Source organism: Bos taurus, chromosome 3, assembly GCF_002263795.3.
Source record: "Bos taurus isolate L1 Dominette 01449 registration number 42190680 breed Hereford chromosome 3, ARS-UCD2.0, whole genome shotgun sequence".
Classification (NCBI taxonomy): domain Eukaryota; kingdom Metazoa; phylum Chordata; class Mammalia; order Artiodactyla; family Bovidae; genus Bos; species Bos taurus.
The window spans coordinates 58,563,063-58,589,995 of record NC_037330.1 but is presented as its reverse complement, the minus strand read 5'-3'; the positions used below and the strand labels follow the sequence as shown (position 1 = coordinate 58,589,995).

At 39.6% G+C, this 26,933-nt stretch overlaps 1 long non-coding RNA gene and 1 pseudogene across 6 annotated transcripts in view; one reads left to right on the top strand and one right to left on the bottom strand.

The window, feature by feature from the left end:
* Positions 1 to 26,933, bottom strand: part of LOC101904769 (uncharacterized) — a 123,794-nt gene that overhangs the window by 25,152 nt on the left and 71,709 nt on the right. For 5 of the 6 annotated variants that reach the window (XR_009493951.1, XR_009493950.1, XR_003034033.2 and 2 more), the window contains one exon: positions 12,682 to 12,878. This is a non-coding gene — a long non-coding RNA (uncharacterized lncRNA). Of the gene's footprint in view, positions 1 to 108; positions 6,896 to 12,681; positions 12,879 to 26,933 lie in introns of those variants that run through there. The other variant, XR_009493952.1, reaches the window with a different exon arrangement.
* Positions 20,973 to 21,827, top strand: LOC100300187 (DDB1- and CUL4-associated factor 16-like; annotated as a pseudogene).

Sequence of the window (26,933 nt, the reverse complement as noted above, 5' to 3'; positions counted from 1 at the left end):
TTCAAATTGTGCCTGCATCAAATGTCAACTTCTGCTATAATTATTCTGCTAATCAAAAATCTTCTTTCAATATGAACAGTATTTTCCTTATTTCAATATAATCTTGTTTTCCCAAATAAAATGTTTTTGTTATTATTTTTAATAAGTTTCATTTATTTAATTTCTTGAAGTGGTAACATATTCACATACTTTGAGCATCAAAAGTATAAAATGATGTACACCCATGTCTCTTTTCCAACCCAATCTTCTATCTGCCAAATTCCTAACCCCCTAAAATAACTAACCAATATTATTAGTTTCTCATTTACTTCCCAGGATTTTATAAATGTATGTAGAAGCCAACACAAGTACAGATTATTTTCCCTTCTTTTTTTTACTTCAAGAGTACACTATTTTGGCACCTCTTTCTCCCCACTTAAAAATAAATCTTGGCAACTACATTAGTCAGTTCAGGTTCTCATACGCTGGATGGCTTAAATAGCAGACATTTATTTTCTCACAGTTCTGGAGGCTGGAAATAATAGATCAGGATGCCTGTATGGTCAGGCTCTGTAGAGAACTCTTTTCCTGGTTTGCAGACAGCCGTCTTTTCCCTGTGTCCTCACATGGCAAAGAAAGCCAGCAAGCTCTCTGGTGTCTCTTATTATAAGACCATAAGGGTAGCAATCCCACCATGAGGGCACCACCTGCACAACCTCATCTAAACCTAATTACCTCCAAAAGGCCCTATAAGCAAATACCATCACACTAGGTGGTCAACATATGAACTTCGGGGAGACACAAATAATTCAGTCCACACAAAGACCTTTCCATATAAGACATAAGGAGCTTTCCTATTCTTTTTTTACAGCTCCACAGTATGCTGTTGGTACATCATACATCGTTAAGGTTGGAACTAGGAACAGTGAAGCTATCTTTAATCATTCTTAGCTAACAGCCATGGCAGAAATAAAGTTAGAGATTGATAGGTGATGGTTCTGATGAGGGTCCACACAGGCTGGAATAATTATATACTGATGATTGCTGGAAAAGTATCAAAACACAAGCAATATGTTTAATACACATTCATTAGTCCATCATTGGATCCTCAGAATCTCAGCTTTCTAAATCAAATATGTTACAAATGTTGTTCTAATAAGGTATTTATTTGAAGACACAAATTATAGTTTTTATTTTTTTATTGAAGGATAATTGCTTTACAGAATTTTGTTTTCTGTCAAACCTCAACATGAATCAACCATATGTATACACATATCCCCTCCCTTTTGAACCTCCCTCCCATATCCTTCCCCATCCCACCCCTCTAGGTTGATACAGAGCCCCTGTTTGAGTTTCCTGAGCCATACAGCTAATTCCCGTTGGCTATCTATTTTACATAGGGTAATGTAAGTTTCCATGTTACTCTTTCCAAACATCTCACCCTCTCCTCCCCTCTCCCCATCTCCACAAGTCTATTCTCTATGTCTGTTTCTCCATTGCTGCCCAGTAAATAATTTCTTCAGTACCATTTTTCTATATATGCACTGCTGCTGCTGCTAAGTCGCTTCAGTCGTGTCCGACTCTGTGCGACCCCATAGACGGCAGCCCACCAGCTCCCCCGTCCCTGGGATTCTCCAGGCAAGAACACTGGAGTGGGTTGCCATTTCCTTCTCCAATGCATGAAAGTGGAAAGTGAAAGCAGGAAGTCACTTGGTCGTGTCCGACTCTCAGCGACCCCTTGGACTGCAGCCTACCAGGCTCCTCCGTCCATGGGATTTCCCAGGCAAGAGTACTGGAGTGGGGTGCCATTGCACTAGAATATGATATTTATCTTTATCTTTCTGACTTATTTCACTCTGTATAATAGGTTCTAAGTTCATCCACCTCATTAGGACTGACTCAAATGTGTTCCTTTTTATGACTGAGTAATATTCCATTGTGCATATATACCACAACTTCTTTATCCATTCATCTGCCGATAGACATCTAGGTTGCTTCCATGTTCTAGCTATTGTAAATAGTGGTGCAATGAACAGTGGGATACGTGTGTCTTTTTCAATTTTGGTTTCCTCAGGGTGTATGCCTAGGACTGGGATTGCTGGGTCATATGGTGGTTTTATTCCTAGTTTTTAAAGGAATATCCATACTGTCTTCCACAGTGGCTGTATCAATTCACATTCCCACCAACGGTGCAAGAGTGTTCCCTTTTTTCCACAGCCTCTCCAGCATTTATTGTTTGTAAACTTTTTGATGATGGCCATTCTGACTGGTGTGAGGTGATATCTCATTATGGTTTTGATTTGCATGTCTCTAATAATGAGCAGTGTTGAGCACCTTTTCATGTGTTTGCTAGCCATCTGTATGTCTTCTATGAAGAAATGTCTATTTAGGTCTTTTTCCCACTTTTTGATTTGGTTGTTTGTTTTTCTGGCATTGAGTTGTATGAGTTCTTTATGTATTTTGGAAATTAATCCTTTGTCAGTTGTTTCATTTGCTATTATTTTCTCCCATTCTGAGGGTTGTCTTTTCACTTTGCTTATAGTTTCCTTTGCTGTGCAAAAGCTTTTAAGTTTAATCAGGTCCCACTTGTTTACTTTTGTTTTTATTTCCATTACTCTAGGAGGTGGGTCATAGAGGATCTTGCTTTGATTTATGTCATCAAGTGTTCTGCCTATTTTTTCTTCTAAGAGTTTTATAGTTTCTGGTCTTAACATTTAGGTCTTTAATCCATTTTGACTTTATCTTTGTGTATGGTGTTAGAAAGTGTTCTAACTTCATTCTTTTACATGTAGCTGTCCAGTTTTCCCAGCACCATTTATTGAAGAGGCTGTCTTTGCCCCATTGTATATTCTTGCCTCCTTTGTTAAAAATAAGGTACCCATAGGTGCATCAGAGAAGGCAATGGCACCCCACTCCAGTACTCTTGCCTGGAAAATCCCATGGATGGAGGAGCCTGATAGGCTTCAGTCCACGGGGTCGCTGAGAGTCGGACACGACTGAGCGACTTCACTTTCACTTTTCACTTTCATGCACTGGAGAAGGAAATGGCAACCCACTCCATTGTTCTTGCCTGGAGAATCCCAGGGACGGGGGAACCTGGTGGGCTGCCAGACGTCTATGGGGTCGCACAGAGTCAGACACGACTGAAGCAACTTAGCAGCAGCAGCAGCATAGGTGCATGGGTTTATTTCTGGGCTTTCTATCTTGTCCCATTAGTCTATATTTCTGTTTTTGTGCCAGTGCCATACTATCTTGATGACTGTAGGTTTGTAGTGTAATGTGAATTCAGGAAGGATGATTCCTTGGCTCCATTTTTTATTTTTAAGATTACTTGGCTATTTGGGGTCTTTTGTGCTTCCATATGAATTTTGAAATTTTTTATTCTAGTTCTGTGAAAAATGCCATTGGTAATTTGATAGGGATCGCATTCAATCTGTAGACTGCACTTGATAGTATAGTCATTTTCACAATATTGATTCTTCCTACCCAGGAACATGGAATATCTCTCCATCTGTTTATGTCATCTTTGATTTCTTTCATCAGTGTCTTATAATTTTCTGTGTGCAGTTATTTTGTCTCTTTAGGTAAGTTTATTCCTAGATATTTAATTCTTTTTGTTGCAATGGTGAATGGGATTGATTCCTTAATTTCTCTTTCTGATTTTTCATTGTTAGTATATAGAAATGCAAGTGATTTCTGTGTATTGATTTTGTATACCGCAACTTTGCTAAATTCACTGATTAGCTCTAGTAATTTTCTGATACTACCTTTAGGGTTTTCTATGTACAGTATCATGTCATCTGCAAACAGTGAGAGCTTTACTTCTTCTTTTCCAATCTGGATTCCTTTTATTTCTTTTTCTTCTCTGATTGCTGTAGCTAGAACTTTCAGAACTATGTTGAATAATAGTGGTGAAAGAGGACACCCTTGTCTTGTTCCTGATCTTAGGGGAATGCTTTCAGTTTTTCTCCATTGAGAATAATGTTTGCCATAGACTTGTAATATATGGCCTTTACTATGTTGAGGTTTCCTAGTGTTAGATGGTAAAGCATCTGCCTGCAATATGGGAGACCTGGGTTTGGTCTCTCAGTCAGAAAGATCCCCTGGAGAAGGAAATGGCAACCCACTCCAGTACTCTTGCCTGGAAAATCTCATGGATAGAGGAGCCTGGTAGGTTACAGTCCATGGGGTCACAGAGAGTTGGACATGACTGAGCGACTTCACTTTTCACTTTATGTTGACATAGATTCCTTCTATGTCTATTTTTTGAAGAGTTTCAATCATAAATGGGTGCTGAACTTTATCAAAGGCTTTCACTACATCTGTTGAGATTATCATATGGTTTTTCTTTCAATTTGTTAATATGGTGTATCACATTGATTGATTTGTGTATTTTGAAGAATCCTTGCATCTCTGGAATAAACCCAACTTGATCATGGTGTATGAGCTTTTTGATGTGTTGCTGAATTCTTTTTGTTAAAATTTTGTTGACGATTTTTGCGTCTATGTTCATCAGTGATATTGGCCTGCAGTTTTCTTTTTTTGTGTGTTCTTTTTCTGGTTTCGGTATCAGGGTGATGGTGGCCTCATCAAATGAGTTTGGAGATGTTCCTTCCTCTGCAGTTTTTTGAAGAGTTTTAGAAGGATAGGCATTAGCTCTTCTCTAAATGTTTGACAGAATTCTCCTGTGAAGCCATCTGGTCCTGGGCTTTTGTTTTATGGGAGATTTTTGATCACAGCTTCAATTTCAGTGCTTGTAATTGGGTTGTTCATAATTTCTATTTCTTCTTGGTTCAATCTTGGAAGATTGAACTGTTCTAAGAATCTGTCCATTTCTTTCAGGTTATCCATTTTATTGCCATATAGCTGTTTATAATAGTCTCTTATAATCCTTTGTATTTCTGCATTATCTGTTGTAACCTCTCCTTTTTCATTTCTAATTTTGTTGATTTGATTCTTCTTTCTTTTTTTCTTGATGAGTCTGGCTAAAGGTTTGTCAATTTTGTTTATCTTCTCAAAGAACCAGCTTTTAGTTTTATTAATCTTTACTATTGTTTCTTTCATTTCTTTTTCATTTATTTCTGCTTGGATATTTATGATTTCTTTCCTTCTACCAATTTTTTTTCTTCTTTTTTCAGCTGTTTTAGGTGTAAAGTTAGGTTGTCTATTCGATGTTTTTCTTGCTTCTTGAGGTAGGATTGTATTGCTATAAACTTCCCTCTTAGAACTGCTTTTGTGGCATCTCATAGGTTTTGAGTTGTCATGTTTTTGTTGTCATTTGTTTCTAAATTTTTTTGATTTCCCTTTTGATTTCTTCAGTAACCTGTTGGTTATTTAGAAATGTGTTGTTTAATCTCCGTGTGTTTGTGTTTCTTACAGTTTTTTGCTGTTGTTGTTTGTAATTGATATCTAGTCTCACAGCATTGTGGTTGGAGAAGATGTTTGATATGATTTCAATTTTCTTAAATTTACTGAGGTTTGATTTGTGACCCAAAATATGGTCTATTTTGGAGAATGCTCCATGTGCATTTGAGAAGAAGGTGTATTCTTCTGCATTTGGATGGAATGTCCTGAAGATATCAATGAGATCCATCTCATCTAATGTATCATTTAAGACTTGTGTTAAATGATACATTTAACTTATTAATTTAATTTATTAACTTATTAATAACTTATTAATTTCTGTTTTGATGCTCTGTCCATTGGTGTGAGTGAGGTTTTAAAGTCTCCTACTATTATTGTGTTACTGTCAATTTCTCCTTTTATGTCTGTTAGTGTTTGTCTTATGTATTGAGGTGCTCCTATGTTGGGTGCATAGATATTTACAATTGTTATGTCCTCCTCTTGGATTGATCCCTTGATCATTATGTAGTGTCCTTCCTTATCTCTTGTACTATTATTTATTTTAAGGTCTATGTTGTCTGATATGAAGATTGCTACTCCAGCTTTATTTTGCTTCCCATTTGCATAGAATGTATTTTTCCATCTTCTCACTTTCTGTCTACATGTGTCTTTAGGTCTGAAGTGGGTTTCTTGTAGACAGTATATATATGGGTCTTGTTTTTGTATCCATGCAGCCAGTCTGTGTCTTTTGGTTGGAGGATTTAATCTGTTTACATTTAAAGGAATTATATATGTTCCTATTGCCATTTTCTTAATTGTTTGGGGTTGATTTTGTCGATCTTTTTCTTCTCTTGTATTTTTTGACTATATAAGTCCCTTTAACATTTGTTATAAAGCTGGTTTGGTGGTACTGAATTCTCTTAACTTCTGTTTGTCTGAAAAGCTTTTTATTTCTGCATCAATTCTGAATGAGATCCTTGCTGGGTAAAGTAATCTTCGTTATAGATTTTTCCCTTTCAGTACTTTAACTATATCCTGCCATTCCCTTCTGGCCTGCAAAATTTCTGCTGAAAGTTTTTTTACATTTTGTTTTCAAGGTTTATTTTATCATCTTTACTATCATTATTCTGAATTCTTTTTCAGGTAGTTTGCCTATTTCCTCTTCATTTATTTGGATTTCTGTGTTTCTCATTTGTTCTTTCATTTGTGTAGTATTTTTCCACCTTTTCATTATTTTTTTTAAACGTATTGTGTTTGAGGTCTCCTTTTCCTAGGCTTCAAGGTTGAATTCTTTCTTCCTTTTGGTTTCTGACCTCCTAAGTTTGGTCCAGTGGTTTGTGTAAGCTTAGTATAGGGTGAGATTTGTGCTGAGTTTTTTTGTTTGTTTGTTTCTTTTTCCTCAGATGAGGCATCCTACACAGGGTGCTACTGGTGATTGGGTGATGCCAGATCTTGTATTCAAGTGATTTTCTTTGTGTGAGTTCCCATTATTTGATACTCCCTAGGGTTAGTTCTCTGGTAGTCTAGGGTCTTGGAGTCAGTGCTCCCACTCTGAAGGCTCAGGGCTTGATCGCTGGTCAGGAATGAAGATTCCACAAGTAGTTGTTATGGCATTAAGTGAGATTAAAACAAATACCCCCAAATGAGAAACCAACGAGGAACCCCAGACAAATGGCAGTTACAAAGTCAGGCAAATGATAATTAAAATAATGGAATATATACATATACACCCATAAGCAAAGTCAAAACAGTCCAACAAAAATAGTAGATTGACCTGATGAACAAAGAAAATCATAAATTATATTTACCAGTTTAGAACGAAACTAACTAAAGCACAAACTAGAAAACAAAACTAAAGCAAAGTGCTAAGTGGGAAATAAAGCAATGAAAACAAAACTAACAAATACATTGAGAGGAAAGGAAAGAAAGAAAAGAAAGAATAGATATGCAAAGCTAAATAGAGGTAGATGAAGAAGATTTATATACATTAAAGATTAACTTAAAGGGGAAAAGAACAGTAGGAAAGGCAAACAAAGGAATAAAAAATATAATAGGTTTATAAGATTAAAATTTAAAAAAGAGAAAAGAAGAAAAAAAGAAAAACTCCACAGAACTGCAAAAGCCCAACATAGAGGCAGAAGTTTATAACAATAATAAAAAATGTGACTGAAAAAAAAAAGTTTAAAAGCTTAATTAGATTTCATAGTGCCAATAAAATCGACGACTACAACAGAGGGGGAAAAAAGGACCCCCCCAAAAAAATCCAAAACAATCTATAGAACAAATCAAAACGTAAGAATAATAAATGTTTTTCTTGAGTCACTGCTGTCCGAGCCCTTTTCCCTTGCTGGGAGTTACAGTCCACCTCACATCCCTAGGGTGCCCTCCAACACTGTGCTGATCTCTGAATCTACAGTGCGGCCTGTTCAAACTCTAATCTGGTCCTACGCTTGTGTGTTCTTGCCTCCAATGTCCACAGCTATCAGAACTAGTGCGTTTTCTTTTATGGGAGCTCTCAATCTCTGTTTATATATTCTATAGACATGGAGTCTGCCTAGTTGATCATGTGGATTTAATCTGCAGCCTGTACAGCTGATGGGAAGGTTTTGGGTCTTCTTCCTTAGCCACACTGCCCCTGGGTTTCAATTGTGATTCTATTTCCACCTCTGCATGTGGGTCATCCCCTGGGGTTTGCTCCTGATGCTGCCCTGGAGGACTTGGGTTTGCCCCTGTGAGGGTCAGGTGTGGAGGTGGTGCATCTGCTTGAGTCGCAGGGGTTCTGGCAGCACCAGGTACTCAGGGGAGTTGGTGGCTAGGGTGCCAGGAAATATAGTGCTCCAGAAGGGTATGGCAACCAGTATTGGCCAATACACTCCAGTATTCCTGTCTGGAGAACCCCTCTCCCTGACAGAGAAGCCTGGCAGGCCACAGTCTATAGGATCGCAAAGAGTTGGACATGATCAAAGCAACCCTGCGTGTATAGATGCAAGACTTTTTTTGCCTGTGGCAGCTCTGCCCCAGTGAGAGTTGAGTGTGAAGGTGGCACAGCTGCTTGGTTTGCAGGGACCCTGACGGCACCAAGTGTGCAGGGACATGGACTGCCTCCGCCGCGGGAGTTATGGCCCTATCGGAGTCTTTTTTTTGAGCCTCTTGTAGCTGGTGATCAGAAGGCCTCTTTGGCCAGTCTTTCTCCATAACTCTGCCCATTCAGGCACTTAGAGGGCTCCCTTGCCTGGGGCCCTTCTCTGTTGTTTGGTGCATTGGGCACATAGAGGGGCCCCCTGGCTGGGGTCCTATTCTGTAGTTCAGTGCATCAGGCCTTTGATGGGCCTGCCTCTCTATTGTTCAGCTGCCGATGCTGGTGTGTAGGAAGAGAGACACTATGGTGATGGCTCCACTCCTTATGTGTGACTCAGCAGTATCGCCTTGCTTCCATGGCTGCTCAGCTTTCCTCCACAGGCATTTCCCACCACAATCTCCCCCTTCACATCCCCTCCATCCGTCTCTCTGCAGTCAACAGCAGCCCTTGCCCTGTGATTGCTCCCTAAACTCCAGCTCCCAGCTGATGTGCCTTCCAGGGGGACCTGAGTCCCTGTCCAGGGTATGTATGGCCGCAGCAAGGACTGTCTGACTCTCATTCCATTTAGGCTGCCACAGGTCAGCTGTTTCACTCTCAGCCTTAAATGCTTCTCCTCTGACTCAGACAATTGTCCTGATGTGGGGATCAGACCCCTGCTTCGGTTCCCCCACCTGCTGAGGGCAGGTCCAGTCCTACTAACACTCTTGTTTTTTCCCTCTAGTTCCTTCATCCTACCGAGTTTTGTGTGGTTCTATATATTCTTTTCTGCTGGTCAGGTACTCCTGTCCGCTCTCAGCTGGTGTTCTGCATGCACTTCTGTGTCTGACGGTACATTCCTGATGTATCATGGAGAGAGATGTACTCCACATCCACCTACTCCTCTGTCATCTTGTTCTCCCTCCTCTCCCGAAGATGCAAATTATATTAGTAAAACATACAGCTATGAAATATTTTTTGCTATGTCATTGCTTACAAATAATAGTCAGCAAACACCTGACTGTTGCTTATTAGACATGTTATACAGGCCATTCTTAGCACATTCATGTATATGGAGTTTAAGAGAAGGGTACTTGTGTAGAAGAAGATTTAGTGATCTTTAAAACTGAGTTCAAATAGTTATTCTTCTCAGAAATGGGAAAGAATCAAGAATGAGGAAGAGAGAAAAAGTATGGCCACAAAATACTTCTGGACAACCTCACCAAAACCAAAATAATAGACCTTGTGCTACTTTATCAGCCTGAGCTTTACTGCCTGAAGGAAGAGAAGGCAGAGGGGAGAGACAGAGTGAAAGTAGATGGATAGAACAATGTGTCTTTAAAATATAGCTTAAATCGGATTCGGGGATAACGGGGAGAGAGCAGCCAAAATCAAACCAAGCTCTAAGTCCAAATGACTGGGTAGAAATGTAATACTGTTAGCTAAGATAGGGTAGAAGATAACTTAGGATGGGGTAAGAGTTTATTTTAGTATACATTATAGTTGGGGACTGGTGAGATACATAGGTTAAAGTTATAAGCAGGCATCCAATAAAGAAGTTGAGGTGAAGAGAGATCTGGGAGCTTTTTTGAGAATTATTTATGAGAGAGAGGAGGCATAGGGAGAATGAGCAAGGACAGAATGATGGAGACCACTCACATTCAGAGACACAAGGAAAAAGATGATCACTAAAATATGAGTGGTCAGAAAAAAACAGATTAGTGGTTGCCTAAGGCTGGGAGGGATGCGTGATTGGACAGGGTGGCTAAGGAATGTAGAGTTTCTTTTCAGAGGTGATGAAAATGTTTTAAAATTGACTGTGGTGATTATTGCACAATTCAGTGTATATTGAATATAAAAAGCCATTGAATTGTACACTTTGGATGAGTGAATTGCATATCCATAAAGTTTTCAAAATTTTAAAAAATATATTATTGGTCAGAAAGAGAGAAAGTAAACCAAGGCGGTGAGGTGGTAGAATCAAGAGGAGGGCAAAGTCAACTGTTCCATGTGCTAGAAGAAAGATAATGCAATGATATGAACTCAAGGACAGTATGCTAGGAGAATGAAGTCAGATTTTAAGATACTAAGTAATGAGCTGAACAATGAAAAATTAAAGTTAAGAAATACTTTATACTGACTTTTTAGATGGTTGTGGAGTGAAGGAGAAAGATAGGATAACAGTGATATTCCATCATATTTACATTCCACTTTAGGGCAACCGTATACTGCCACCTACATTATCCTTTTTGATGGTATCTCAAGGAGATAGTCTTATAGGTAGATAAGTGGGGGGGAGATGCATCAGAGGAATAACTGGAAATACAGATAGACAATGAAGAAATGGATGGAGTTAGTTTTCTATGGTAGTGAAAGAGAGAAGAATTTAGTGCTGGGAAAGGGTAGGTATTTTTAAAATTAATTCTATTTTATTTTAATGTAATTATATCCCCATCCATACAGGTCACAAAACTAAATACCTAGGAGTCATCATAGACTTCTTCTTTATTTCTGATCTCTTATGCCCGATGACTGTGCTATGCTTAGTCACTCAGTTGTGTCTGACTCATGACCTCCTCCAGGAGATCGTCCCAACCCAGGGATCAAACCCAGGTCTCCTGCACTGCAGGTGGATTCTTTACCAGCTGAGCCACCAGGGAAGCCCAAGAATACTGGAGTGGGTAAAGCCTGTCCCTTCTCCAGGGCGTCTTCCCAACCCAGGAATCAAACCAGGGTCTCCCGCTTTGCAGGCAGATTCTTTACTAGCTGAGTCACCAGGGAAGCCCAAGAATACTGGAGTGGGTAAAGCCTGTCCCTTCTCCAGGGCGTCTTCCCAACCCAGGAATCAAACCAGGGTCTCCCGCTTTGCAGGCAGATTCTTTACTAGCTGAGCTACCAGGGAAGCCCCTAACTGGATTAGAGTTGCTTTCAAATGTTGTGTTAGTTTCTTCTATACAGCAAAGTGAATAGTCACATGTATATGTATAGCCTCTCTTCCTTGGATTTCCTTCCCAATTAGGTCACCACAGAGCATTGAGTAGAGTTCTCTGTGCTATACAGTAGGTTCTCATTAGTTATGGTGGCTCAGACAGTAAATAATCTGCCTGCCATGTGGGAGACCTGGGTTCGATCCCTGGCTCAGGAAGATTCCCCTGGAGAAGGCAATGGCCATCTACTCCAGCATTCTTGCTGGGAAATTCCATGGACAGAGGAGCCTGGTGGGCTACAGTCCATGGGGTCGCAAAGAGTTGGACATGACTGAGTGACTAACATTTTATACATAGTATAAAATATAACACTTCATACATATACACATCCATAGTGATATATGCCAATCCCAATCTCCTAATCTCACCCCCCTCACCCCCTTGGAGGACACCTTTAATTTTGAAAAGAAAGAAGATAAGGTGAGTTGGTGAAAATATTTTTGAGGTAAAAATAAGGGAGATTCATGACTCAAGACCTGAAAATAATCAAGGTAACCTTGAATCAAGGGCCCAGCTGATAAGAGAAATGTGAAACAAGTATGGAAATGATGATGATGTTGGCATAAAGTCAAAACACTGACTCTCTACTAAGTCACTAGCTCTCCAGATCTCTTATATAATACAATAGTCCTCCCACTAATGCAGTGGTGAGTGGATATTGAAAGTACTGGAATCAAGAGCCAACAGTCTTAAACGACCTGGCAAAAGCATTAGGAGAAGCTCATCCACTATAAATTCAATTCACAAATCTGCTTTCAGGTCCCACGCCCAGTCCACTCTATAGGAAGCAAAATGTTAAGTAAATTGTTAGAATAATGCATTCCCACAGGACATGATATCCTAAAGTTTTTAAAACAACAGAAATGTCACCTTCAACCACCCTCTTTAGAGGCTCTGCTTTTTCTAAGATAGTACTCACGTGTTTATAACTTTCTTCATTAAAAGGTATGTATACTAAGAAATAAATTCAAGTTTTTACTCTATGAGCCAACATCCTGAGAGAGGAAAATATGATAGGCTTTCTTTCTTGGATACAAAGTTCACGTGACATGTCCACTCAGGCCCTGTGGTATCTTAGCCAGACATCCAGAGATTCTAGCATTTTGGTTCTAGTGACTTAGTAGAGAGTCAGTGTTTTGACTTTATGCCAGTTGGTAGAACCAACTCTACCACTAAAATACTAATTATTCTATTACCTCTTACAGAAGGTAAAGGTTACTCTCTTGGCATGCTTGATGCATCTCTTTCCACAGGAATCAAATTCGAATGAACTGGAATTTCATTTCATTAGAAATTCAATTCAACCAATCATATTACCTCATCTTCCTGGTTGTGACTGGTTTGAGGAGAAGTATGTGACTTAAGTTGGTCCCATGCAAATCATGCTTGAAATTGTTTTCAGATTGGAGCCAAAAAGGAAGAAACCTTCTTTCTTTGCTGATAGAAGAGCTGCTTAGATGAGAAGAGATCAAGGTTGCTAGGAGCCATGACCCCCATGGCATGGAGAAAGCCATCTGCAAAGAATACCAGACAAACTAGTTAGAAATAGAGAGGGAATCCTGAAAATGTTCTTGCCACAGAATCCAGACATCACCAGAACCTTCAGAATGTTCACTACATCCTGTGTTTGGGTTATACCAGCCTTTTGGAAGGGCAAGTTAGGGTTCAGTCATTGGCAAACCAAAGTGGTCCAATTTGTGCAAAGGATATCTTATACTTAACAGTGTGTTCAATAAATACATACTGATTACCTGGTTGCTTTGATGTCAGTGTTCTTTCCGTACTTTTTGCTTCTGCACTTTCTTTGTGTCCTACGACTTCATTCTCAATAAGGTTTGATCAAAAGCAAGCCTCCAATTTCCTAGTAATAACTGCGTACCATAGCCCCCAACCTTGACCAAAGTCATTTAATATGTCTGTGCTTCAGTTTCTTGATTTGTAAAGTATGGCAAATAATAACAGCAGCTACTTGTTTAGCCATCTACCGTATTTCAGGTACTGGCCTAATGCTTAACATGTATTATTCTAATTTTTACAGCAATTTTCTAACACATTCATAATGATCCCCATTTAATAGATGAGGATGCTGGGATGCAATGAGTTTAAATGAGTTAACCAAGGTCATACAGTTTGAGCGACATAATTCTGATTCACACCCAGGTTTGTCTGAGCCTGTGCTCTTTCCAATGTCCCATGATGCCCTGCTTATTCAAAAAGCTTGTGTGCATAATAAGATAATGCAGGTAAAGTTGAAAATGGTAAAAATCATTCTCCAATTGACAACAAAAATGTGGAAGTGGACCTAAATATTAACAAGGAAGATTTAGGTTAAGGAGAACATTCTAACTACCTCATTATGGCATAGGAAGAATAATTGAAAAAGTGCTGAATCTCATATATATGAGAAATTTTATGAAGAGAGAAAGTGCAGCCATGATTCTGTTCCATGTCTGAAGCCTCAGTAAAACTCAGAAGGATATAAGTAGGGAAGCTTTTCTAAGCATGGGAGAACTGAAGTTCTTCTCATTTTTGCCATTGAACCATTAATACCTAAGACTTGGCATTTCCTTCGTGGTCCTATTAATGCAGTATGCTTATACGATATGAAGATTTTGACTTGCAGATCCAAATGATAATATCAGCGGTGTTTGAAAGGAACAAACATATAGTAATGCTGTATATGTATCATTAAAATATATACAAATCCTATTTTGATCTATGATCACTATCTTGTCTTAATTCTCAAATTTAGCTCACTTTAATCATGTACCTCATCATTTGTCTTTTAATGACAGCTTAAATTGAGAGTTTTAAGTGGCTCAGCAAAACATAATGCAAATGGGGGGGTGGATAATTCCAGTTTATTAGTGTTATACATATTGAGGAAAACCTATTATTTTTTTCCCTCTGGATTCAGAAAGAAAAAATAAACCATTTATTTCTTGGTATTCTGCTGCCATAGGTAGGTTCACTTATCTTTTAACCTATATTGTATGACTGTTGTACAAGTGTAGGTCCTATGGAGTTGCACATTAATCTTTACCAGTAAAATAAGCATCACAGGGTTAATACCAGTTTGGCTGAAAGAATTATGCAGTAAAATTATTTATAAGGGAAAGTGGTGACTTAGCTTAATTTATTCAATATTTTTCTTTTGAAGCATCTCATTACTTTTAAAATCATTTCATAATCCTTTATACATGAGCCAATGAAATATTTTGAGCTCTAAAGAAAAGCGTGAAGTCTATATGATAAATCTGAACAACAAAAGCACTTGTAACTTGTTTTGTAAGTTACTTATTTTCCATTTTTGACACCGAAAAGTGCATTTTCTGTCAACTGTGAGCAAATTTCCCTTTTGCCTTTAATGAAAATAGTGCATTAAGTAGCCAACTGCTGCAGAATTACAGAGCAAGTTAGCTAAAGGTGGATCACATTGGACTACCACTCAAAGAAACAAGATGCATAGCAGATGGAAGTCACACGTGTGGCTTTAGGGAGAGCACACCTGTGCCAGATGCATGCCACTTTTCAGTAGCTGCCAAATATGCCTTTAATTAAGAACATCTTTAATTTTTTTCTTCAGATCAAGTCAGCATTTGGGGGCGGGATCAGGGCAGGGGACTCTGGGGTGCAAATATCTGGTGAAACCCACCAGAGAAGAAGCCTTCGTTTGTCAAAGTGACACGAATAACTTTAGTTGAAACATGTTTGTGTATATATATGTGTGTATTTGCCTTTGTTTAGTAGCACGGTTATTAGCTAAAATAATTGTCCAAAAAATTGCTCTGTCAGTCTCACTTTGATGTAAACACAGTGCGGTCTACACATCTAATACGACCTTTGTGCCCAACCGTGTTCGCAGGTGATCTTTGTACTCTGTGTGCAGCAGTATTTGGTTTGCATTTAAAGTGAAAATAATGGCTGTTATTTTTCTGGCATTACTAAGATAAACCGAAAAATAATAAAGAAAAATGCCTTACAAAAAAAAAAGAAGGAAAAGACTCAGTCTATGCATTGAATGACATTTTGTAGTAAAACTCTGATGCTCTTCAAGCTGTAATGACTACTCCAAACAACTTCAAGGAAACCACATTATAAATACCTATTTTATGTCCATTTTCTTCATTAGCTGTGAGTACTTTGGGAACAGAAATTGTGTCCTACTCATCTTTTCATCTCTAGAATCTAACATAGCTGAAATATGGCATCGGTTACATTATCATCTTCATAGGCCCTTGGAACTTTAGTCTTCATAGACTTCTTCCATTAAAAACATATTAAAAACTGTATTTTATTACCATGTTGTTACAAAGGTAATATATTAGCATTACATATTTTAATATTTTTTTAACCTAAAAGTTAATTTTTATTTGCACAGCTAATTTGCACAGCTCCCTACAAGTACTGTGGCCTCCAGGCACTGTGCCTATCTTGTCTGTATGTGTTAAATATAATTTTGTGAAATTAATGAAAGGAATAAATAATTTTAAATTAACACCTACCTGATAGCATGATTCTTAGAGCTTCTATAATGGAGTAATGCCCGGCTTAAAATAGTTTTCAAAACAACTAATTAATAAAATCATCACAAAGTACTAACATTCATTTAATCTGAAGCCAACTATTGAAATGTACCTCTGCAAACAAAATTAAAACCCAAGAGCAGTGCAGAAGCCTGTCAAAGTGGCAAAATAAATATTTTAAAATAATAACAGAGGTTGCTGTAATTCTGAACAAATAGAGCCCACCTCTTAAAACAGTGAAAAGTAAATAGTTTCTTTTTGAAATTCTGACATTCCAAGAGAGTCAGTTCATAAGGTGGATACTTTAAAAAATGTGGGCTTATACTTGGAGCCGCATGGTTATTGACTATAATTTAGTTAAACGTGTGCCCAGAACTCTGGCCCTGCTGCCTTTCACAACATTGCTTTTGGAACTCAGCACTTCTCCACTGTTGTTTCCAGAGACATCTTTTTTATATAGAAAATTGACTGATGAAATCTTAGGCATGAATAAATGCTAATGTATATAATAAATTAAAATGCTGTCATTGTATAAGAAAGGTTTGTTGGCTAACTGTGCTATTCCTTCTAGTAATTCAAAACCTAGTGTTTAATTTACAGAATGAAATGGGGAAATCAATTATTCAGTTCGTAGTATGGCAAAACTGGTTTTCAAAATAATGTTTTGGGAGGCAACCAGGCTGATTTCTCCACAACTTAAAATGTAGGGTCAAATCTGAACAGTTTTTTCCCACTTCAAAATGTATTGAACAATGTTCAAACTATGAGGAAGCATTTTTGGATTGCTTGGACAACGTTGCGTGCAAATTAGTACCTGGATAATAATTCAGATTCACCCTTCCAAAAAGGATATCATACATATAAAGTGGAGCTAGTATTTATGGGATGGACATTTACCAGAATAGCTCTTAAAGGCTACATTATAAAAGTGCATTAAAGTTGCCTAAATTAATTAACCATTGAAACTGAAATGCATTCAGCTAATGGATTCTGCCTTCCCAGAAAGTGCCCTCTTTTAATAATAAAAAAGCAGAAAAACATGTTTTTTCCTTCTCTTTTTCATAACATCTAGCCTTCTGAGTAACAGCGGGAGGAAGAAGGGGACTGCCCAGACATGGCCTGGGCCATCAAGAGAGAGAGGTGGTCCAGAGATCAGACACTCTTGCATCTCCTCTCCAAGGGCAAATGGGCCGTCTCAGCAGCTGCCATATCCTTCTGCCCTTCGAAACAGAAAACCCTGCTAGAGTTTCAAACTTACCTCCTGAATCGCATTACCAAACTGGCAGCCTTGCCAGATCCCTGTCAATGCCTGTTATATGTGAAGGTGGTGAAGGCTTTGAGGGGCTTGTGAACAGGAAAGGGCATTTGTGTTTGGGAGGGGGCACCACCTGGCTTAGCTACCTGCCATCCACTGGGTGGTTCTGGAGATGAAACGAATACAACAGAGGAGGAGGACACCCAAGATTACTTGGTCCATCTCATGCTAGCAGGGAGAATCCCTGTGCATGGTTGAACTCATAAGGGGTCTTGTATTGAGTGTGCTAGTTATCCCAAGGCACATACTGCAGAGTTCCAAAGATCGAGGTTGTGGACTCAACTCACAGCTATTCAGGCAGCCTTTCAGCCAAACAAGCCCTGTATTTTCCCACATTTCCCAAACGACATCCTCCTCTGGTCATCTTATTGCTGGTGAGCCATTCCAGCAGAGGGCAGGCAGGGGAAAGGAGAGGAGCCATATATTACAGCGTGTGTCTAGAGTGTTCTGAACAAGTTAAGACAAATTTTCTGGATTACTAAGAACAACAAAGGTCTTTCTGTCCAAATATTTTTTCTCCTGTCTGTCTGTATAAGGTGTTGCCAGTTTTTGGGAGCCCCTCTCTCAAGGAATTCACAGTCTGGTTTGGGAAGGCAAAAGAAAGACACGGAATAGTGAAAGAGCCAGGCTCAAAAGTCATCCCAAGTAAATTCATGAGTTTCAAGAGAAGGAAGAGAGTCTTTGGGTACAGCATTTATAGATTAAAAGTATAAATATCAATAAACAAAGAGTACAGAGTAGTGACAGTCAGTGTTTGGGCAAATGTAATTGTTGAAAAATACGCTGAACAGGTTTGGATGATAGTCTCACAGGGAAGATGTATATAGGCATCCCACTAGAATTTGGTTTAGATAGGACAGATCTCATGGGATCTCATCTTAGTACCAGGCCTTTGCGGTCATCAGCGAGTGTTAAGGGACTGGAAGATTCAGGATTGGTTGGCATTCCAGGAGGAAAAATTCTATATCTTTCCATATCATTCATTAATGTCTGTGTGACAATGTCGTGGGCAACTCACTGTGGGGAGATCTTCATCAGATAAACAGGGCTGCAAAATTCATAGCCAAGGAATGTGGGCTGGAGAGGCACTCCCATCCCCAGCTGCTACCTGAACACCCAGGACTGGCTGGGAACCAAGCAGACATGCTGAAACCAGGAGCCTCAGCCACAAGTGGCAATGTTACAGCCGCTTAATCCTAAATGAAAAGTAATTGCTTCTGGCTTCAAGAATAAAGGAAAAACAAGATCAGCCTTGGCCGAATCACATTTTTTTCTTCCAAAACAACCAAGCTATAGGCTGGGTTCTAAAACTTCCTTGGTATTTGAAAATGTGAGAAAATGCATGTTTTCTGTCAACATAATTTAAATCCAGCCAAGAGGACTCATATATACGAACACTTGAATACAAATACATTTTTTATTAAAATGATTAAGTCATATGTGCTTACTTTTAGCTGTAGAGGATGACATCTAAAATTTAATTTACCTGAATATAATTTTAGCAAGTTAGCCTTCAAAATAGCTGTTGCTTTTTTTTTTTTGGAAGCTTTTCCTACTGAAAAGTCTCAGCAGAAGTTGCCAGAGCTCCTTTTCTGTATAGCTGAAATTGCACATGGAGAAATACAGAAGAATGAGGAGGAGTAAGCCATTTGACTACTTCTAATACATCCTCGTTGATGATAATGTCTTCTCTATTAAAAAATTGATAAAAATCAGAAAGAGACAGCTATGAGTTTAAATTACTGTTAGAAAAATCTAAAGACAACTTTAACCCACACCTGAGTATGTAATATTTGTGCTTTTATTTGTTTACCTCTCAAGGGGCTACAGAAAGTCAAACATCAGGATATTTTTTTAGGCAGAGTCTCCATTTCCTTAAGAGGAAGGGAGCAATGACAGAGTACAAACAGCAGGAATGAGAACAAACAAATCTTGTCTTTCATGTTCTAACTTTTAAATTATATGCATTAATTTAAAATATGTGTGGCAAACTCACCATGATGTACAAAAACAATTAAAATGTATCTTGTCTTCTGAAAATGTTAGTCACTCAGTTGTGTCCAACTCTGCAACCCCATGGACTATAGCCTCTGTCCATGGGATTCTCCAGGCAATAATACTGGAGTGGGTTGCCATTCCCTTCTCCAGGGTATCTTTCCAACCCAGGGATGGAACCTGGGTCTCCTGCATTGCTGGCAGATTGTTTACTATCAGAGCCATCAGCCAAGCCCCTCTTGTCTCCTAGAGCCATGTAAAATTTTCTGCACAAATAGCAATTTCATGTGATTTAACCTAATACTTCAAGTCTTCATAGGGATGGGAAAACAACCTGATTTGTCTTCCTGCCACATTCTGTTCTAACACTAATATTATAAAACTAATATGACACACACTAGCTTCTTGCAGGTGCTAACATTGAAGACATTCCTCATAGAAGAACCAAGGCTATTTATAGACACTGCTCACAGCTTGTACTTCTGCTTCATTAATTCAAAATAGAAGAAAAAGTAATTCTTATACCAGAAGTTTTTTGGATATCACTGGTGTTTTGGATTTAACCTAAGAGAACAGCGCTGTGACACTGACAACGGTGACTGCTTTCTCATGAGCTCAGGCTGGTGGACAGCTGGAAGGCCAGCCACCAACCCAATAACCTGATGCATAATAATCATAAACTCAAGGGCTGATTTTAGTGAAAGGTGTCAGCCAGTCCCTGAGGTAAAGAAACAGCAATGAACAACACTAAGAATGCAAAGAATGTCCACAGCTGACGAATCGTGCCCTCTATTGGTATATGACACACAGCCAGTGACCTAGAAAGCCACAGTGTTTCCAAAGACAAAGGACTTTGGTGCTTAGTAACACTTGGAATATTTTTTTTAAAAGTGGTTCTTTTTATACCACTCTACCATTCTATGCCATGAAAGGATACTGAGTGTTCAGATGGTCCCAATTTTCTTTTTTACACTAAACAAGATTCAGATGTTAGCAATGTTTCCATTTCCATTATAGAAGAAGCCTTAGGCAAGCTTTCTATTCTCATAAAATATGAGTATGTCCCAAGGAAATACAGATTTAAAGTATAATATAAACATACATTTTAATGGAGCTACACAGTGACTGCAAACATTTAGATGATTTGGAAGTTTGTATATTAATATGTATGTTGTTGAATGCAATTTTAATCTAAATATGTCAGTTGCATACTTAGGGCAATCTCAGTTTTATATATATATAAAAATTAAGACTACGGGAAACAGAGCCAATGGCATTAGGCCTAGTAGGGTCTTGTGGCTAGGGATGAGGTAAGGATCATCCATGGGTTAAGGCTGCCTTTCCAGACAGTCCAACAACTAAGTCACTAGTTTCCAAGGGCATTTGCACCACCTATGGAAAATGTCAGATCTGTGCATGCCAGACAGATCCTTCACAACCCATCCCACCACCCCACTGCACAAAAGTTGCTGCACCAGCAGACAAAGAAGGCTGTTTCCTTTCATTACCAAATAGATATACTATTCCTGTTAAAAAAAAAAAAAAAAGAGCACATAAAATGTCTCTTCATAATATCATGACCAGTTGAGACCATGGTAAGAAAATCAGCTTGCCTAGATGAGGCCCCTTCTCTTCTTGGGTAGCCAGGACTTGAAGGAGAGACTCTGACCTGTGCCACTGGTCAGTGACTAATTTTACACACTGAACTGGTCCTGAGGAACTGAGCTGTCTTCTTCATAAGTAAAGAACATTATCTTGCAGAACGGCACAGTGGTGTGAGTCAGGGGCACTCTGTGTGTGAAACAGACTGAGAAATAGCCAAATGAACTTACTAAAAGGATTTCTCTTTTTTGCTTCTATTTGCCAGTGTTAGGGTTTTATTGGCTTAGATTGCCACCTTTTTCTAGTACCTTTTTTTCCCTATCCTGTTGGTCTCTTCTAATGGTTCCTAGAAATCCCTCTACTGACTCCTTATCAGAATCAAAAAGTGAGGAAGAAGAAAATGCTAATTACCTCAGTGAGAGTTCTGACAATGAGTGGGATTCCTTTGAAGAAGGGGACCCTATGGTACCCAACCTAACATCTCTTGATAGTCTTGCCTGGCAGGTTAAATACCATTTAAAAATATTCTACAACTTAGAAACCTTTATATCCTAAATTCCTGGTTACACCATGCTAAACTCTTGGATGCTAGCACACTAGTCCATGTACTTGGAGAGATAGGTCTAAGACTCTTTCATTGATTCCACTACGTACCCAAACTGAAACCAATCTCTGAATGGCCTCCTCTAGCTTCTTGTGGAGTTCCACCTTTCAAAAGCCCCTTATGAATCCCTGCCAGCTTTTTCCACTCTAAATAGAGCACTGTGACTCACCACCAAGCAGCTACCCTGAACAAAAACTGAGCAGAGCCACTCCCATACCTGAATGCCTTAAGCACATTTCTAATTGGTGCCTTTTGGTTGTGGTATAGCTGGATAACTATAACAGTTAAGGAGATAGTCCATGTTAAGCCCATCAACACTGCTTACTCTTAAACTGACTTCCAAAATGCAGTTAACAAATTCCTAAGTGGATCGCTACAAAGGTCCACCATTCCTTCTCATATCTCTCAGGTTGCCAGTTGAGGAAAGAATACAGTTACATAGTCCACAGTTGACTATGTCTTCTCAACCAAACTGTGCCCTGCCTTCAGAAGTCCAAGTACAATCAAGTACTGAACATATATGCCTAAGAGTCCTGTAACTCAACAACAGAAGATGCACCTGTAAGTATTCCCTTTGAGAAACCCTGTGGATAAAATGAGAAATTCAGTAGAGAATTACTCAAAGAGGCCTTATTACAAAACATAAGTATATTCTCCATGCTCAGTTCTCCCCACAATTTACTCTGCCTATATAATGGATTTAACTATAAACCTAATTATTAATGGGATGGAGAAAGGAGCCATTACATTGTGGAAAGTGTTAACTCCCAATAACACCTTTCTGGGTATAACTTTCTCTGATATTCATTTCCAGGAAGGTGGTTGAATTAACTTGAGTAATTAGGCAAAAAAAAAAAAAAAAAAATGGTGAGAATATGGATTTGTCTCTTAGTTTTTATATTGCTAGGCCTACATCTCAGTTCACTTCAGTTCAGTCACTCAGTTGTGTCCGACTCTTTGCAGCTCCATGGACTGCACCACGCCAGGCCTCCCTGTCCATCACTAACTCCTGGAGTTTAACAAACTCATGTCCATTGAGTCAGAGATGCCATCCAACCATCTCATTCTCTGTTGTCCCCTTCTCCTCCCACCTTCAATCTTTCCCAGCATCAGGGTCTTTTCAAATGAGCCAATTCTTCACATTAGGTGGCCAAAGTATTGGAGTTTCAGCTTTAACATCAGTCCTTCCAATGAATATTCAGAACTGATTTATTTTAGGATGGAGTGGTTGGATCTCCTTGCAGTCCAAAGGACTCTCAAGAGTCTTCTCCAACACCACAGTTCAAAAGCATCAATTCTTCGGTGCTCAGCTTTCTTTATAGTCCAACTCTCACATCCATACATGACCACTAGAAAAACAACAGCTTTGACTAGACAGACCTTTGCTGGCAAAATAATGTCTCTGCTTTTGAATATGCTATCTAGGTTGGTCATAACTTTCTTTCCAAGGAGTAAGTGCCTTTTAATTTCATGGCTGCTGTCACCATCTGCAGTGATTTTGGAGCCCCCCAAAATAAACTCTGCCCCTGTTTCCACTGTTTCCTCATTTATTTGCCTTGAGGTGATGGGACCAAATGCCATGATCTTAGTTTTCTGAATGTTGAGCTTTAAGCTAACTTTTTCACTGTCCTCTTTCACCTTCATCAAGAGGGTCTTTAGTTTTTCTTTATTTTCTGTCACAAGGGTGGTATAATCTGCATATTTGAGGTTAAGGATATTTCTCCCGGCAATCTTGATTCCAGCGTGTGCTTCCTCCAGCCCAGCATTTCTCATGATGTACTCTGCATATAAGTTAAATAAGCAGGGTGACAATATACAGCCTTGACGTACTCCTTTTCTTATTTGGAACCAGTCTATTGTTCCATGTCCAGTTCTAACTGTTGCTTCTTGACCTGCAGACAGATTTCTCAGAAGGCAGGTCAGGTGGTCTGGTATTCCCATCTCTTTCAGAATTTTCCACAGTTTGTTGTGATCCACAGTCAAAGGCTTTGGCATAGTCAGTGAAGCAGAAATAGATGTTTTTCTGGAACTCTTACTTTTTCAATGATCCAATAGAGGTTGGCAATTTGATCTCTGGACCTCTGCCTTTTCTAAAACTAGCTTGAACATCTGGAAGTTCGTGGTTCACATATTGTTGAAACCTGGCTTGGAGAATTTTGAGCATTATTTTACTAGCATGTGAGATGAGTGCAATTGTGTGGTAGTTTGAGCATTCTTTGGCATTGCCTTTCTTTGGGATTGGAGTGAAAACTGACCTTTTCCAGTCCTGTGACCACTGCTGAGTTTTCCAAATTTGCTGGCATATTGAGTGCAGCACTTTCACAGCATCATCTTTTAGGATTTGAAATAGCTCAATTGGAATTCCATCACCTCCACTAGCTTTATTCATAGTGATGCTTCCTAAGGCCTACATTGACTTCACATTCACTTGACTTCACATTCCAGGATGTCTGGTTCTAAGTGAGTGATCAGACCATCATGATTATCTGGGTTGTGAAGATCTTTTTTGTATAATTCTTCTGTGTATTCTTGCCACCTCTTCTTAATATCTTCTGCTTCTGTTAGTTTCATACCATTTCTGTCCTTTACTGTGCCCATCTTTGCATAAATCGTTCCCTTGGTATCTCTAATTTTCTTGAAGAGATTTCTAGTCTTTGCAATTCTATTGTTTTCTTCTATCTCTTTGCTTTGATCACTGAGGAAGGCTTTCTTATCTCTCCTTGCTATTCTTTGGAACTCTGCATTCAAATGGGTATATCTTTCCTATTCTCCTTTGCCTTTTGCTTTTCTTCTTTTCACAGCTATTTGTAAGGCCTCCTCAGACAGCCATTTTGCTTTTTTTTGCATTTCCTTTTTTTGGGGATGGTCTTGATCCCTGTCTCCTATACAGTGTCATGAACCTCCATCCATAGTTCATCAGGCACTCTGTCTACCAGATCTAGTCCCTTAAAGCTATTTCCCACTTTCACTGTATAATTGTAAGGGATTTGATTTATGTCTTATCTGAATGGTCTAGTGATTTTCCCTACTTTCTTCAATTTAAGTCTGAATTTGGCAATAAGGAGTTCATGGTCTGAGCCACAGTCAGCTCCTGGGCTTATTTTTGATGACTGTATAGAGCTTCTCCATCTTTGGCTGCAAAGAATAGAATCAGTCTGATTTCGGTGTTGACCATCTGGTAATGTCCTTGTGTAGAGTCTTCTCTTATGTTATTGGAGGAGGATGTTTGCTATGACCAGTGCGTTCTCTTGGCAAAACTCTGTTAGCCTTTGCCCTGCTTCATTCTGTACTCCAAGGCCAAATTTGCCTGTTGCTCCAGGTATTTCTTGCCTTCCTACTTTTGCATTCCAGTCCCCTATAATGAAAAGGACATCTTTTGGGGGTGTTAATTCTAGAAGGTCTTGGAGGTCTTCATAGAACCATTGAACTTCAGCTTCTTCAGCATTACTGTTTGGGGCATAGACTTGGATTACTGTGATATTGAATGGTTTGCCTCAGAAACATACAGAGATCATTCTGTCATTTTTGGGATCGCATCCAAGTACTGCATTTCAGATTCTTTTGTTTACTATGATGGCTACTCCATTTATTCTAAGGGATTCTTGCCCACAGTAGTAGATATAATGGTCATCTGAGTTAATTCACCCATTCCAGTCCATTTTCGTTTGCTGATTCCTAAAATGTTGATGTTCATTCTTGCCATCTCCTGTTTGACCACTTCCAATTTGCCTTGATTCATGGACCTAACATTCCAGGTTCCTATGCAATATTGCTCTTTACAGCATCTGATTCTACTTCCATCACCAGTCCCATCCACAACTGGGTGTTGTTTTTGCTTTGGCTCCGTCTCTTCATTCTTTCTGGAGTAATTTCTCTACTCTCCTCCAGGAGCATATTGGGCACCTACTGACCTGGGGAGTTCATCTTTCAGTGTCATACCTTTTTGCCTTTTCATACTGTTCATGGGGTTCTCAAGGCAAGAATACTGAAGTGGTTTGCCATTCCCTTCTCCAGTGGACCACATTTTGTCAGAACTCTCCACCACGACCTGTCTGTCTTGGATGGCCCTTACATGGCATGGCTCATAGTTTCATTGAGTTAGACAAGGCTGTGGTCCATGTGATTAGATTGGTTAGTTTTCTGTGATTGTGGTTTTCAGTCTGTCTGCTCTCTAGTGGAGAAGGATAAGAGGCTTATGGCAGCTTCCTGATGGGAGAGACTGACTAAGGGGTAACTGGGTCTTGTTCTGATGGGTGGGGCCATGATCAGTAAATTTAATCCAATTTCTGTTGATGGATGGAGCTGTGTTCCCACCCTGCTATTTACCTGGGGCCAAACTATGGTGGAGGTAATGAAGGTAATGGTGACCTCCTTCAAAAGATCCCATGCATGTACTGCTACTCTCAGTGCCCCCCACCCTGCAGCAGGCCACCACTGACCTACGCCTCCACTGGAGACTCCTGGACACTCACAGGTAAGTCTGGGTCAGTCTCTTGTGGGGTCACTGCTCCTTTCTCCTGGGTCCTGGTGCATACAAGGTTCTGTTTGTGCCCTCCAAGAGTCTTTTTCCCAGTCCTGTAAGGCCTGGTAGCTCTATGGTGGGGTTAATGGCGACCTCCTCCAAGAGTGCTTATGCCATACCCAAGTCTGCTGCACCCAGAGCCTCTGTCCCTGTGGCAGGCCACTGCTGACCCGTACCTTTACAGGAGACGCTCAAACACACTTCTGTCTCAGTCTCTGTGGGGTCCCTGGGTCCTGGTGCACACGAGGTTTGTTTGAGCCTCTGAGCGTCTCTGGCAGAAATGGGGTGTTATTTTAAACACGAATTCGCCCCTCCTATCATCTTGCTGGGGCTTCTCCTTTGCCCTCAGGCGTGGGGTATCTCCTCACAACCACTCCAGTGCCTACCGTCTTACTGGGGTTTCTTTTTGGCCTACACATGGCACCCTTTGAAAGCGAAAGTGAAAGTCACACAGTCTTGTCCACTCTGTCATCCCATGGACTGTAGCTTGCCTGGCTCCTCTGTCCATGAAATTCTGCATGCAAAGTACTAGAGTGGGTTGCTCTTTCCTTCTCCAGGGGATCTTCCCTACCCAGGGATCAAACCCAGGTCTCCTGAATTGCAGGCAGATTCTTTACCAACTGAGCCACTGGGAAAGCCCCTTTAGGAGTTCCTGTTTTGGGGGGAGGGAGTAGTGTAGTGTAGCCTAATTACTCTAGACCTGTTATGGGACCTGCAGTTACAGTATAAACATTTTATAGGCTCCCACCAGGCCATCTCTAGCTAAACTGGCTTATAAGATCATACCTGGGGATTAAACAGACACCTGCTCTGTAAGGAATATATTTCCTGCATCTTGGCATCCAAACTTTAGTCAAGAGCAAATAAAACATATTCCAAAAGACCACTGGGAAAGAATTAAGAATGCATTTATGCTAGCAGATTAAAGCATTTCATCTGTATAATGTTTCCTGGAGCAGTACTTAATGCGCTTTCCACATTCACTGCAAACTTTTCAGGAACCCT